Below are 12,636 nucleotides of genomic sequence, written 5' to 3' on the forward strand. Positions count from 1 at the left end.
TCTGGATGCACATTCGTGTTCATAAACGCATCAGAGCTCTCGCTCAGCATAGAACCAGCTCTGAGCTGGGCCTCCGTTAAACAAACAGTGTAAATTACTGATTTCTGTGCATCTGCAAACCATTGTCTTCCTTTTGGCTCCACGAAGCTTTGCTCTAAGCTTCAATCCCGCCGCAGATCAGGGAGCTTAGGGGGAACATCAGATGGCTCCAGTTAGCGGCCGTCCGCTTGGGAGCAAACCCGGCTGTGCCATATGCTGCCATGGCTTCATTAAAATCCCTTCAAATGGAAACAAGATTTACGAGCACCTTTGGGAACCACAAAACTGATAGGGATCTTCTTGCGATGACTTCTAGAGTGAGGAATTCCCTCTTCCCCGAAAACAGACTCCAAATTCAGGAAATTGTAAGGATTGAATCATAGAATCACAAGGTTGGAAAGGACCTACAAGATCATCTTGTCTAACTTCACTACTATTGCTACCACAAACTACTAAACTATAGAAAAAGCCATTGCATTGTGCTCAACTATGTGTTGGTTTGTTGGCTTTTTAAATTCTTTATTTTAAAGAAAAATGTCATGCTTTTAAGTGCTTGTATTATTAAAATTCTAAAATCTTGGAATAAATGCTAATAAAATGCACAGTTTTTTAACAAGAGTCTTCTGTAATGGACTTCTTACTCTCCTGGCTTCTAGCTCTAGTCTGTGACTTCAGCAAGAGATAGTCCAGAGCCTTGGACTCAGGTCTATAATGACAAATCAACATTATTGCCTAAGGTAGGTTTACATCTTTCATTAACCAAAGCATCATTTAACATTAAGCTGCAGCTTAGGGATGGACTTTGCCAGAGAAATGCCAGCAGCTTCCTGGGTGAAAAGTTTTGTCCTCTTGAGACAGTGAGGTTCAATTAAAAATTAAGCCTGTGAAAACCTATCACGTACAATTGCATAAATGCTGGCTTTGATATCACAGGCTTTTGTGTATGATGGGCATCTGCTCTCACAGGAGCCTTGGTGACCTCAATGAAACTGGACGTTGTCATGAGCCTTCACCTGTACTGCATGACCTGTGTGCCTCAAACTGGGTGTCTGTGAGCTTGCCTCACTGAAAGCAGCAGAGGTTTGTTGGCTTCCAGGTACAACTGTCTACTGTAAAACTCCAGAAAATTTCCCCCCCCATTTTTTAAAAACCTCACTTTTTCCTGTGCTCTTAAAATATGGCTTGATGTAGCTGAAAGCAACTGTTAAGGAGATGTGGTACCGATGATGTCATTTTAAAAGTGAACTTTGTAAGCATATGATATGTATTAGATATTGGATTAATATAAATTGGTGTCATAAATCAGCCCGATGCTGCTTGCTTAAAAAGCTGTGAGATATTATGGTCTGCAGTGGGTAAGAAAGCAGCACTCTGTGTAAAATGCTCCCTGCTGTAAGAGGTGCCTGGTGACAGATCAGATGCAGCAATGGCCTGTCTCTGGTATTGGAAAATTCTCCGTTTGTTTGGTCTGCAGAAGCAATTTAACATGGCACTGTCAAGTCTTGTGGTTCTTAATTGTTTTATTAGGTCAGTGGTGTTTGCTGAGGAACTGCGGGCGTGTTGCAGATGAAAATTCTTTTAAATATCATGAAGTATGTACTTGCTACACTGCAGTGTCCACAGAGCAATAAAACCCCACAGAATTGTGGTGTGTGCTTTTTCTGTCCCCAATTCTACAGATCTGTGTACTTACATATGTTTAATTCTAAACATCCAAGTATTTCTTTTGGAATTAGTGGGCCTGTTCTTAGGCTTAGCGCTAAGCCTGCATGTAAACGTTTTCAGGGTCAGGATTTATATTCACAAAGTTCATAGGCTAAACCTGTCGGGTGTTTTCATACTGACCGTGTTCTCTTTTGCATGAGACAGTACAAGTGGCTGGTGGCATCTGGCTTGGCACCGAGGGATGCTGCCTGCTCTGTGGGTGCAGGTGGGGCTGTATCAAGATGCTCTGCAGTGCTGCAAGCAGCTGCTGCATCCATCAGGTGGTTGTGGTGGCACAGGCTTGCCTGGATGAATGCCCCTTTTGTTCTCTCAGCTCTTCATTTTATTCAGCCCATCCCTGGCGGTGCTCGAGGCCAGGTTGGATGGGGCCCTGGGCAGCCTGAGCTGGTGGGAAGCAATCCTGCCCATGGTAGTGGGTTGGTACTTAATGAGCTTTGAGGTCCCTTCCAACCTATGCCATTCTATGATTACTGATAGTTTTTGCAATTCCTTTTTTAGAATTTGGGCTGAAAAGAGGAGAGTCTCAAGTTGAGTCTGTTAGCTGTGCATGAAATGCTGAAAACATAAGATTGTGTATGTGTGTAGTTTAGTATTGTATAGAAACTGCTAGGGCACTGCCTGAACCAGTGATTGAGAACTTGGAGGAGCAGCATGGCCAGCCCTGGGATTACAGGTGTGAGCAATTCACTGTGGGTCCACCCCTCCCTAACCTTATTTAAGGGCTGGCTGCAGGAGGGGAGCTCTCTCTACTTGGTGATCTCTTCCTTCTGAGAGTTTTACAGTGAGCCGTTATCATGGGAATGGGATAAGCTATTTCTTTCTTATTACTAGCTTGCAGTTAGTATCTTTATTGGGTTATCCTAGAACTCCTCAGAGGCAACTACATACCTCTATTTCAATACAAGTCTAAAATCAAATAATCTGAAAAGGCAAGATTCTAAGTTACGTTTTCCCATTCTGTGATTTGTCCCACCCAATTCACAGCAAGACTTTTTTTTTTTTAATGGATCCTTGTGGTAGCTCAGCTTGATATTTTCCATTTCCTTTTCGTGATGTTGTTCTGGATTCCCAGTGTTTTGTTAAGAATATCTAGATGATGTCGTTACAGCAAAGCAGACCAAATCCCTCAGTGAAGCAACTGTGAGGTTATAAATGTGTTGGATCAAGGAAAATATTTTTTACGATCAGGCTGGTGAGGTACTGGCACAGATTGCCCAAAGAGTTGGTGGGTGGCTTGTCCCTGGAGGCATTCAGGGTCAGGCTGAGTGGAACTCTTAGCATCTGATTGAGCTGTAGGTTTTCCTCCTTGTTGCAGAGGGGCTGGACTAGATGATCTTCAAAGGTTCCTTCCAACTCAAATAATTCTGCGATCCTTTGAATATTATGTTCTAAGTTAATATTTGCCTGCTAGTGTGTGGAAAGGTGGAGTTGCTTTGCTTTGAGTTGAGGGGTGGGTGTTACATTTGTCTGGCAGTTTTCCCTTCATTCCACAGTAAGAAGTGTCTTCACATTTCCTTGCAGGTTCTCCAACGCTTAACTGCTGTTCAGTGGAGTGCACAGAATGGTTAGGAAGAACTGTTGCTTTTAGAGCAAAAATCAGTCCGACTGAGGAATATATCCAATGCTGTTTTAAAATGCTGTAAATAAGTTGCTCTAGATAATGAAGAACATGGGAGTAACCTTATTTGTTCTCGCTGCAGTGTTGCTTGGAACAGAGCACAGTTGGAGGTGATGTACATTACAGGAGCACACGCTCTCATCTGAGCAGAGAGCAGGGAACTGTGGCTGAAGAGTGGGGTTTTTGGATGGCATTGACTGTAGAGGTGTAGTGCTGTCACATTGGTCAGTACACTGGGGAAAATGGGTGGCCAGCTCCTGCTTCTGCAGTGGGACATTCTGTAAGGGGGAATGATTTTACAGTGTGCTCCCCCCCATTGCAGCCCCTGGGGATAACATTACAGTCTTGTGTTTTCATGATTATCTCCCAAGAGCTTACACGAGCCAGCAGAGCCCACTGGGATGCTGTTGTTGGTCACCTATGGGCTGGTGCTCTGAGGTAAGCACAGGTACCTACAGTAGTTGTATGGTATCCAGGTAAGCCAGCTTGTTCTGCCACAGGAATTTTTTTCGTTCTGTAAGGACCAGCACACGGTGAGCTGTTCTGATACACAAGCAATGCTTCAAAACCCTAATGTGTCACGAGTCTTCTGGCAGACATTCTAGGAGATAGGTGTGTGGAGATTGGTTGGTATCAGTGAGCCTTCTTAGTCAGTCCATTTAGTTTGTCACAATGTGAGTGTGCTTCTGTCTGGGTACCTTGTTTTACTACCACAGAAATGAGCTGCATCAGCAGATGTTCTGTGTTTATGTAATAGACCGATACTGACTTTTTTGCTGGCCTAGCGATGTCATCAGGATCATTCCCCTGACATTGCCACCTGCTACACATGCAAAACCAAAGCAAAACTAAGAATCCCCCCCTCTTAGGATGACCACATCCCAGTTGCAGCACAGGTAGCTCCTCATACGGTCTGCGTTTATGGATTTGATTTGACCTGCTTCTACACATTTGGAGGCTCCAAGTTATTGGGGGGGGAGGGGGAGAAGGGAAAGAAACAACTGTCAGTATCAGCTGTACTAACTCATTCAGGGGATGCCTTTTTGCTGCTTTGCTTATCAATGGTCCATCATCTAATGCATTTTTATTCTTATTTCCCTGCTCCACATCAGCATTTGCTCCAGTTGTAGTTCTTTTGTCGAGTTTAAAGTTTGTTTGTAACCAGACTGAAGCAACTATAAGTGAAAGCTGATGCATCGCCAGACCACAGATCCTCATTTCTTCCAGAGGCTTTTTGGTGTTTTTAAGAGTTTGCTGTGAACTCCCTTACATTCATATAGCTTTAATCATACACTTCACCCAGTGTGAAGCTGCCCTTATTTTTAATTGAAAGAAGGTTTGTTTGTTGTTGTTGTTGTTGTTTTTTAAAGCTTTTAGACACTTTTTTAAGTCAGGCATCTTCGAGAGCAGGTTGACTGGGACTGCCTGCTGTGCAGCCTCTTTCCTGTGTTTATTACTTGTTTGTTCCAGAGGAGATCTCTCAGCCTTTTGGGTGAGTAAATGAAGCTTACCTAACATGCAGATCCTAGTGAATCAATAAAATAGTTCTGCTTCTGTGCTAGATTCTACTTTTATGCTAACTAAAAATGAAAATAAGTCCATTGCAGGACTATTTTAGAAGTAGTCCATTACTGAGCTCTGATTGCTGCTTCTAATTAAGATGGAAACCTTAAAAATCACAAGTTGTCCTGCCTTATAGCAAAGGAGTATGAAATGCTCTTTGTTCAGCACTGTCTTCATTGCCTTTTGCTTCTGAACTATTCTAATGCCTTTAAAATGCTAAAAGCGAAGCTATTCTCAAGGTTATTACGTGGAGCTAAACATGCAGATATGTTTGTGTGCTTATCAATCTGTTGTGCATCGAATCTGAATGCCTTACAAAGATGTTTATTGGATCTTCACGTGGACATAATAAAGCTTCGTAAGAATTCAGAGACAACCAAACAAATGTTTCCCTTTCAAATCCCCTATTAAAATTCCACTTAGTCTGGCAGATAACCGCTGTGCAGTACCTGTTACCTGCTGGGTGGCTCAGCATGTCTGCTCCATGCTGATACATCATATCCTGCAGCTTGTGCGATGTATCTGTCCAGTTGGAAGTGAGAGGTGCTGAATTAGGCATCACTATCTGTAAAGCAGTAAGCTCTCATGGTGTATTCTAACAGTGTGGGCATGGTTCAGTATAAATAATACTTGCATTTGTAGCTGTGGGGAGTTTTCCCCCTCTGAAATCCATTTTGATTGATAGCTGCTGACTTACCTATTGACTGTGGTTCTTCTGCTTCTGCAGGGAAAATTAACTTTCCAGTTAATTTTCCAGCTGTTGTGGTTTAACTCAGCAGGTGGCTCAGCACCTCGCAGTTGTTCACTTACTCCCCCCACTTCCCAATGGGATAAGGGAGAGAATTTGAAAGAGCAAAGTAGAACTTGTGAGTTGAGATAAAACTATTTACTAAGATAGTCATAACTATTAGCCTTTTTTCTGTGTGTGTAGAACAAGTGATGCTCAAGCTATTGTTCACCCTGACCAATGCCCAGTTCACCCCCTGAGCAACAGAAAAGGGCCAGATGAACAGCTACCCCCTTCAGAACTTCTTCCACATGACATCATATGTCATCTTTGGCCAGTGTAAGTCAGCTTTCCTCATTCTATTCCCTCCTAGCTCCTTGGGCCTTTTGCTGTGAATGGCCTTGGCTTTGTCCAACACTGCTTAGCAGCAGCTATAAGCATCTGTGTTATCAAGCATTGGTTTTCTCCTAGAACCAGAACATGGCATCACAGCAGACACTCTGAAGAAAACAATTCTGTCCCAGCTGAAACTAAAACGTCAGTAAACCAAAAGCGAAGATAAATGAGTAGCAGTAAAAAGGAGAATCAGCAGCCCAGAGTGTCTGTGCTCTTGTCCTGAACTGTCCTGCCATGTAAGCAGAAAAAGAGAATCTATGAGAAAATTAACATGAAAGTGAGTGGTAATGCAGAATTCCCGGTTACTGGAGTGTGAAATGAAACTGTTACAGTTCTTACTTCAGCAGTAAGAGATGTGTGCCATGCTAGTACAGAAATGCCACAGAAGTGTAATACTTTCCTAAATAATATTTTGAAAAGTTTGGAAAGCTGTGAAGCCAGGAAATTTCATCGCTAGGTGTCATGACATTATGAAGTGCAGGATGTTTGATGAAGAGCTTTTGGATACAGTTTGACGTGTTATTTCCTATAAATTATTACAACAATACAGATCTGGCAACAGCTCCCATTTGTCTTTAAAGAGCAATCTCAAGTTTAGTGAAGGCAACTTGCTTTGCAGAGCTGCAGTGCAGTTAGGGTGCAGTAATGACAAGATGCTGTTTCAAAGAGGGAAGTTCTGTCTGAGCTGCAATATTGACTGAGAGTAGAAGAGGGGTTTTGCTCTAGTAGGTGAAGCAACACATACTATAAAACCTTTTTAGGCTAAATGAGATGGAAAGAGGGAGAGACTTCCCTACAACGTACTAATAGGTGTTAGGAATAGCTGCTTTCCCATATTATATATGCAGATTTTTAGATGATGCATCACATACTGAATAATACTCAGTCATCCCTGGAATTTGATTGTACAATTTAATCCACATCTGGGACTCCATGAGATCCTTTTGTGGGCACAAGCATCCTTCTGTCTGGTCCTGCTTTCTGCAGGAAAGTCACTGAATTCAGCCTCGTTATGTAATTATAGCAAGGCACCCATTATAGGATCCCTTTGCTAGGGCTGAATTGCTGCTGGTACAAATCTCATTAGCATTCTACGTTTATTAGAATTTTATATATAGTAAGTTTCTACATATTTATATATAGGCATTTGTTAATAAAACAAAGATCGTGAATGAAATTAAAATATAATAGGTAAAGGGACTCAACAGAAATGTGATCCAGACTGTTTTTTACCAACTTAAGTGCTGTTTCCACTGTAGCTTTGCTTTTACTTCTAGTTGTGGAGTAACTTTATTCCTCTGGTGCTGTCAGCAGTTACAGTGGTGAGGAGCTTCAAAGACGTCTTCTTTAAATAGGTGATCTGTATAAATATTAGCAACATTGATTGTAGAAAATGTCATTAACCAGTTTTATTGGGGGAGGAGGTTCACATAAATCTCCACAACAAAAGTTTGGAAAACAGTAAATTAGTGATGGGAAAAGTAATAAACTTTTTACGAGGTAACATAGGAATTATTCTCTTCATTTTCCATCTGATGCGTAGGTGCTTATAAAAAGACATCGGGTTGCTTTTGTTAGGAAAATATGTAATATGATGCTGTAGTCCAGATGTTAAGTTCTGTCTTAAAAAAAAAAAAAAAGATAAGCTTTGTAGTCTGACTTAAAATAAACCTGTTTTTCAAATTCGAAATAAAATTGAAGCAACGACAAAAATGGTGAATAACAAATTGTTTCATCAGAAGCAGTGGATACTGGTCACAGTGGCTCAGTGACCAGATGGAGACCAGTGATAAGTGGTGTCCCTCAGGGTTCAGTACTGGGACAGGTGCTTTTCAACATCTTCATCAGTGACACTGACAGTGGGATCAGGTATATCCTCAGTGAGGTTGTGGTTGGCACCAAGCTGTGTGGTATGGTCAACACACCAGAGGGATGGGATGCCATTCAGAGAGACCTAGACAGGCTGAGTATTGGGCCCAGGAGAACCTCATGAGGTTCAACAAATTCAGGTGCAACATCTTGCACCCGGGTCACACCAACCCTTGCTATCAGTACTAGCTGGGGGACAAAAGGGTAGAGCACAGCCCTGCTGAAAATTACTTGGAGTACTGGTGGATGGCAAGCTGGACATAAGCCAGCAATGTGTCCTCGCAGCCCAGAAAGCCAGCTGAATCCTGGGCTGCATTCAAAGCAGCATGGCAAGCAGAGCAAGGAAGGTGATCCTGCTCCTCTGCTCTGCACTGGTGAGGCCTCACCTGGAGTACTGCATGCAGATGTGGAGTCCTCAGTACAGGAGAGACGTGGAGCTGTTGAGTGCATCCAGAAGAGGGCCACAAAAATGAGCTAAGGGATGGAACAACACCTTGTGAGGACAGACTGAGAGAACTGGGGCTGTTCAGCCTGGAGAAGAGAAGGCTGTGGGGAGACCTCAGAGTGGCCTTTCAGTAAAGGGGGGCTGTAAGAAAGAAGGGGACAGACTCTGCTAAACAGTCTGTTGTGGTAGAACAAGGGGTATGGTTTCAAAGTAAAAGATGGGAGATACAGATTAGGCATAAGGAAGAAGTTCTTTTACGATCAGTGTGGTGAGGCACTGGCACAGGTTGCCCTGAGAGGTGATGGATGCCCTATCCCTGGAAGCACTCAAGGCCAGGCTGCACAAGGCTCTGAGCACCTGATCTGGTTGTAGAGTGTCTTTGTTCATTATGGGGGTTGGACTAGCTGATGTTTAAAGATCCCTTCCAATTCAGTATGGTTCTGTGATTCTATGACAGTGAAATATTAAAATTTAAATGTGTTTAAATATTTATTTATGAAATTGTATTTAAGTACATTGATAAAACTCTTTAGTGGAAAAGTGTTCTGCTTTAACATGAATTGGAGAGGATTAGGATTTAATAAAGTGAAATACTGTTTGTGTTTGAGGGGAAAACTATTTTTCCCCAAGGTTTTGATTTTTAAAACTACCATCTTTCTTCCCAGATGTTCTAGAATGCATTATTCATTGTTTTAAAACAACTCTAATCTTTAATACGATTATCTGTGAACTTCCTTTGTTTACTGAGGGATTTTTCAGATTATCAAATCATGCTGTGTACAAATCCTACTCTTCTTGGTGCGCACTTTTGAGTCTCCATTACATTCACCAGGCAGTGCCCCAAATGAAGTTGACTAATGTAAATTATTGATGATTATTGTATTCACACTGGGAGGTGAAATTGAGTCTCCTGTCTTGATTCACAGCTCACTTGCAATACAGAGTAATGAGAGCAGGTACACCAGGGCACCAGAGCATCCGAATTGATTTGCAGTGTAAATATAGACAAGTCATTTATGAGTATAAGGAATTCCAGAGAGAAAACAGTTGCAGCTGAAGTTGTCATTTGTTTTTGAAGAATATGCTCAGTATGTTTTTCATAATAACCATGCACTAAAGCGAGAATAACTATTGTGGCAGTGTGGTGTTTCATTATTCTGGGTCTTGTCATAATGCTTAATAAGTGAGGGGAATCTCTTGCATCCCACTTCTTCATATAAATTTTTCAAATACCTGGGTGGAATTTCTTGGAGGGTGCAAGCTATGCAGGCACGAGGGTTTTCTCTTGCTTGAAACTGTCAGAATCTGCTGTGGGGGAAAAATGTCAGACATTCAGATGGCTTCTTCTCCAGCAACATCTGTCCTCCACATCCTTCCTCCTTGTGTGCAGGAGTTTGCATGAAAGGCGTAGCAGCAGAAGTGAGCACAATAGGATGCACCTTTGAAGGGCAAATCAGTATGGTGATAGCTGCCTTTGCTGGCAAAACCCTGAGTAAGCAGGTGGGCTTGGCGCTGTGCCCATAGGTGAATGTGTTCCAAGCCCTTGGTTCTGCCCGCAGTCTTGAGAAACATTCCTGTGAGGGCTTTAGCTGCCCTCTGTTGCTTCACCTTGGATGCCGAGAGAAAAAAAATGCCCTTTGGTAGCTAGGACCAAGGGTATGCATGGCTTTAAAAAAAAAATAAAATCAATTTAGGTAGTATCAGTTGCATTTAGAAATGTCTCAGTTTCTTTTGTGCGTGCTGAGTGGCAGGAGAGATGGCATTCTGTGTCTGTATTTGGCACTCAGGGCAGCGGGAAGGCTGGGGCAGGACCTGTCCTCTGTGCAGCTTCATTCTTGTTCCTTGGCCTCCCTCCACACTAATTCCCTGGCTCTTCTTTGTGACATTCCCTTATGGTCCCCCCTCAGGCACCAAAGCCAGAGCAAGCGATTAAAAAGCAGTTGGACACCCAGCTGTTTTTGGAGAGGAGAGCAGAGAAATAGCAGATGGAAGGACAAGCTGCTCTCCCCAATGCCCACAGCTGTTCCCTGTGCCTTTCAATGTAGTGGCTGGCCCCAGAAAGCCTTCACAGAATTGCTGAGGTGGAAGGGACCTCTAGAGGCACCCAACCTACTTGAGCAGGGACACCCAGAGCAGGGTATCCAGGTGGCTTTGGGAGATCTCCAAGGAGGAGACTTCACAGCCTCTGGCACCCAGTGCCAGTGCTCCATCACCTCCACAACAGAGAAGTGCTTTCTGATATTCAGAGGGAAATTCCTGTGTGTTCCTTGCCCACAGTAATGGTACTGGGCACATCTGAGAAGAGTCTGGCTCCTGCCTGTTGGCACTCTCCTTTCAGGTATTTAGACACTGATGAGATCTCTCTGAGCCATCTCTTCTCCATTCTAAACTGTCTCAACTGATGTGTCTGCTAAGCCACTTTCCATTGTATTCAGAAAATCATGGCTTGAAAGTCCCTAGTGTCTGGAAAAAGGGAAATATCACTCCCTTTTTTTAAGAACAGGCAAAAGGAAGAACTGGGAATCTACAGGATGTTGAGCTTCATGTCTGTGCCTGAAAGTCATGGAATAGGTCCTCCTGGAAACTATGTTATGAAGGTGCGTGCAAGACAAGGATGTGATCTGAGACAGGTAGCACAGCTTTACCAAGGGCAGATAGTGCCTGACAAATACTGTGACCTTCTGTGATGAAGTGACAGCATCAGTGCAGACAAAGGAAGCACAACTGATGTCATCTACCTGGACTTCTGCAAAACCTTTGATGTGGTTCCACACCACATCCTTTTATCTAAATTGGAAAGATATCAAGGTGGACTGCTTGGAGAGTAAGGAACTGGATGGTTGGTTGCAGCCAAAGGGTTGTGGTCAGTGGTCTATGTCCAGGTGGAGGCCAGCAATGAGTGGTGTTCCCCAGGGGACCAGTCTTGGGACTAATGCGCTTCAGCATCTTTATCAATGACCCGGATAGCAGAATTGAGTGCACCCTCAGCAAGTTTGCTGATGATGCTAGTATGCCTAGGTGTCTCTTGTATTGGAAGGCCCAGGACTGGACCCAGCACTCTGGGTCTGACCTCGTGCGTTTTGACAAGAGGGGAAGGATCACCTCTAGGCCAAGCTTCCACAAGTCTGACAGAAAAAATGGAAAGGCACATGAGAGCAGTGCTTGCTGCTTGCTGAGGTGAGTTGCCTGGTGACAGAACTCACCACTTCTAGCTTTGATTATTGCTGCAAATCTGCCATGCATACCCAGTGAGCTCACCTTGTACCTTTGCTGCTGTTCTGTGCTGCTGAGGTTTATGGTGCCCCTGAGGCTACTCCTGGATGTCAGGAAGAAAATCAGAGAAATACTGCCAACGTATTTTTTATTGCTAACGCAGGAGAAGTTTAGCTGAGTACAGACAGTGATATTCTTAATTTTCCAGGCTGTTGCTATCTTATTCTCTAGCTGTCTCTAGACATCCTCACCATTTTATGTTTCCCCTCTAATGGCATGAGCCAGGATGTCATAATATCCAAAATCAAATGTACCAGAAAATATAATAAATTAGAGTTGAGCTAGCAGAGTAATTGAAGAATAAACTGAATTTTAAACAACACAAGATTGCGTTATGAACTGATTGCTATGCACAAAATGCACTGGAGGAGTGTGACTTCATGTAGATTTACTATTGATGGCAGCATTTCCTAGATTGCTACTGGTAATAAAGAAATGAAAATGGTTTGAACTTTTGAGTTAGTACCACAAAATAATGTTGCAGCAAAGGAGGAGTACCATTCTAGTTATGCTGCAAAGTAATTCTGGAATAAAAATTTTCTCAGTGTTTTATTTAAGAGGTTTCTGTGAGTTTAACAGTCCTGATGCGTATAAGGCTACAAAGTGAAGGAAGGTTTTGCGTGGAAAGAACTAAATTTGTCCTCAACTCCTAATGTACTTTTTTTTTTTTTTAATAAGAAATTGCATATAAAATGTACCTGGGGCACCTTCTGAAACTGAGTTTAGGGACATAGAATCACCAAAGTTGGAAAAGACTTCCAAGATCATTGAACCAACTATCCATCTACCACCACTATTTCCCTACTAAACCACGTACCTTAGTACTGCACCTAAATGCTTCTCAAATATCTCCAGGGATGGTGACTCCACCACCTCCCGGCAGCCTATTCCAGTGCCTGAGCACCCATTCAGAGAAGAAATTTTTCCTAATATCCCAACCTCCCCTGGCACAACTTGAGGCAGGTGGTTCCCTCTCATCCT

General features: G+C 42.9%; 1 protein-coding gene across 2 annotated transcripts in view; it reads left to right on the top strand.

Moving 5' to 3' along the window:
• Nucleotides 1-12,636, top strand: part of LNX2 (ligand of numb-protein X 2) — a 59,195-nt gene that overhangs the window by 894 nt on the left and 45,665 nt on the right. Inside the window, exon 2 of one of the 2 annotated variants that reach the window (XM_090133754.1) lies at nucleotides 696-776. The exons of the other annotated variant lie outside the window; for it this stretch is intronic. The gene's annotated coding sequence lies outside the window, so the exon portion shown is untranslated. The remainder of the gene's footprint in view (nucleotides 1-695; nucleotides 777-12,636) is intronic. 2 annotated transcript variants of the gene reach the window in all.

The sequence above is a fragment of the Phasianus colchicus genome, chromosome 1, assembly GCF_987193195.1.
Source record: "Phasianus colchicus chromosome 1, bPhaCol1.hap1.1, whole genome shotgun sequence".
In the NCBI taxonomy this organism is placed as follows: domain Eukaryota; kingdom Metazoa; phylum Chordata; class Aves; order Galliformes; family Phasianidae; genus Phasianus; species Phasianus colchicus.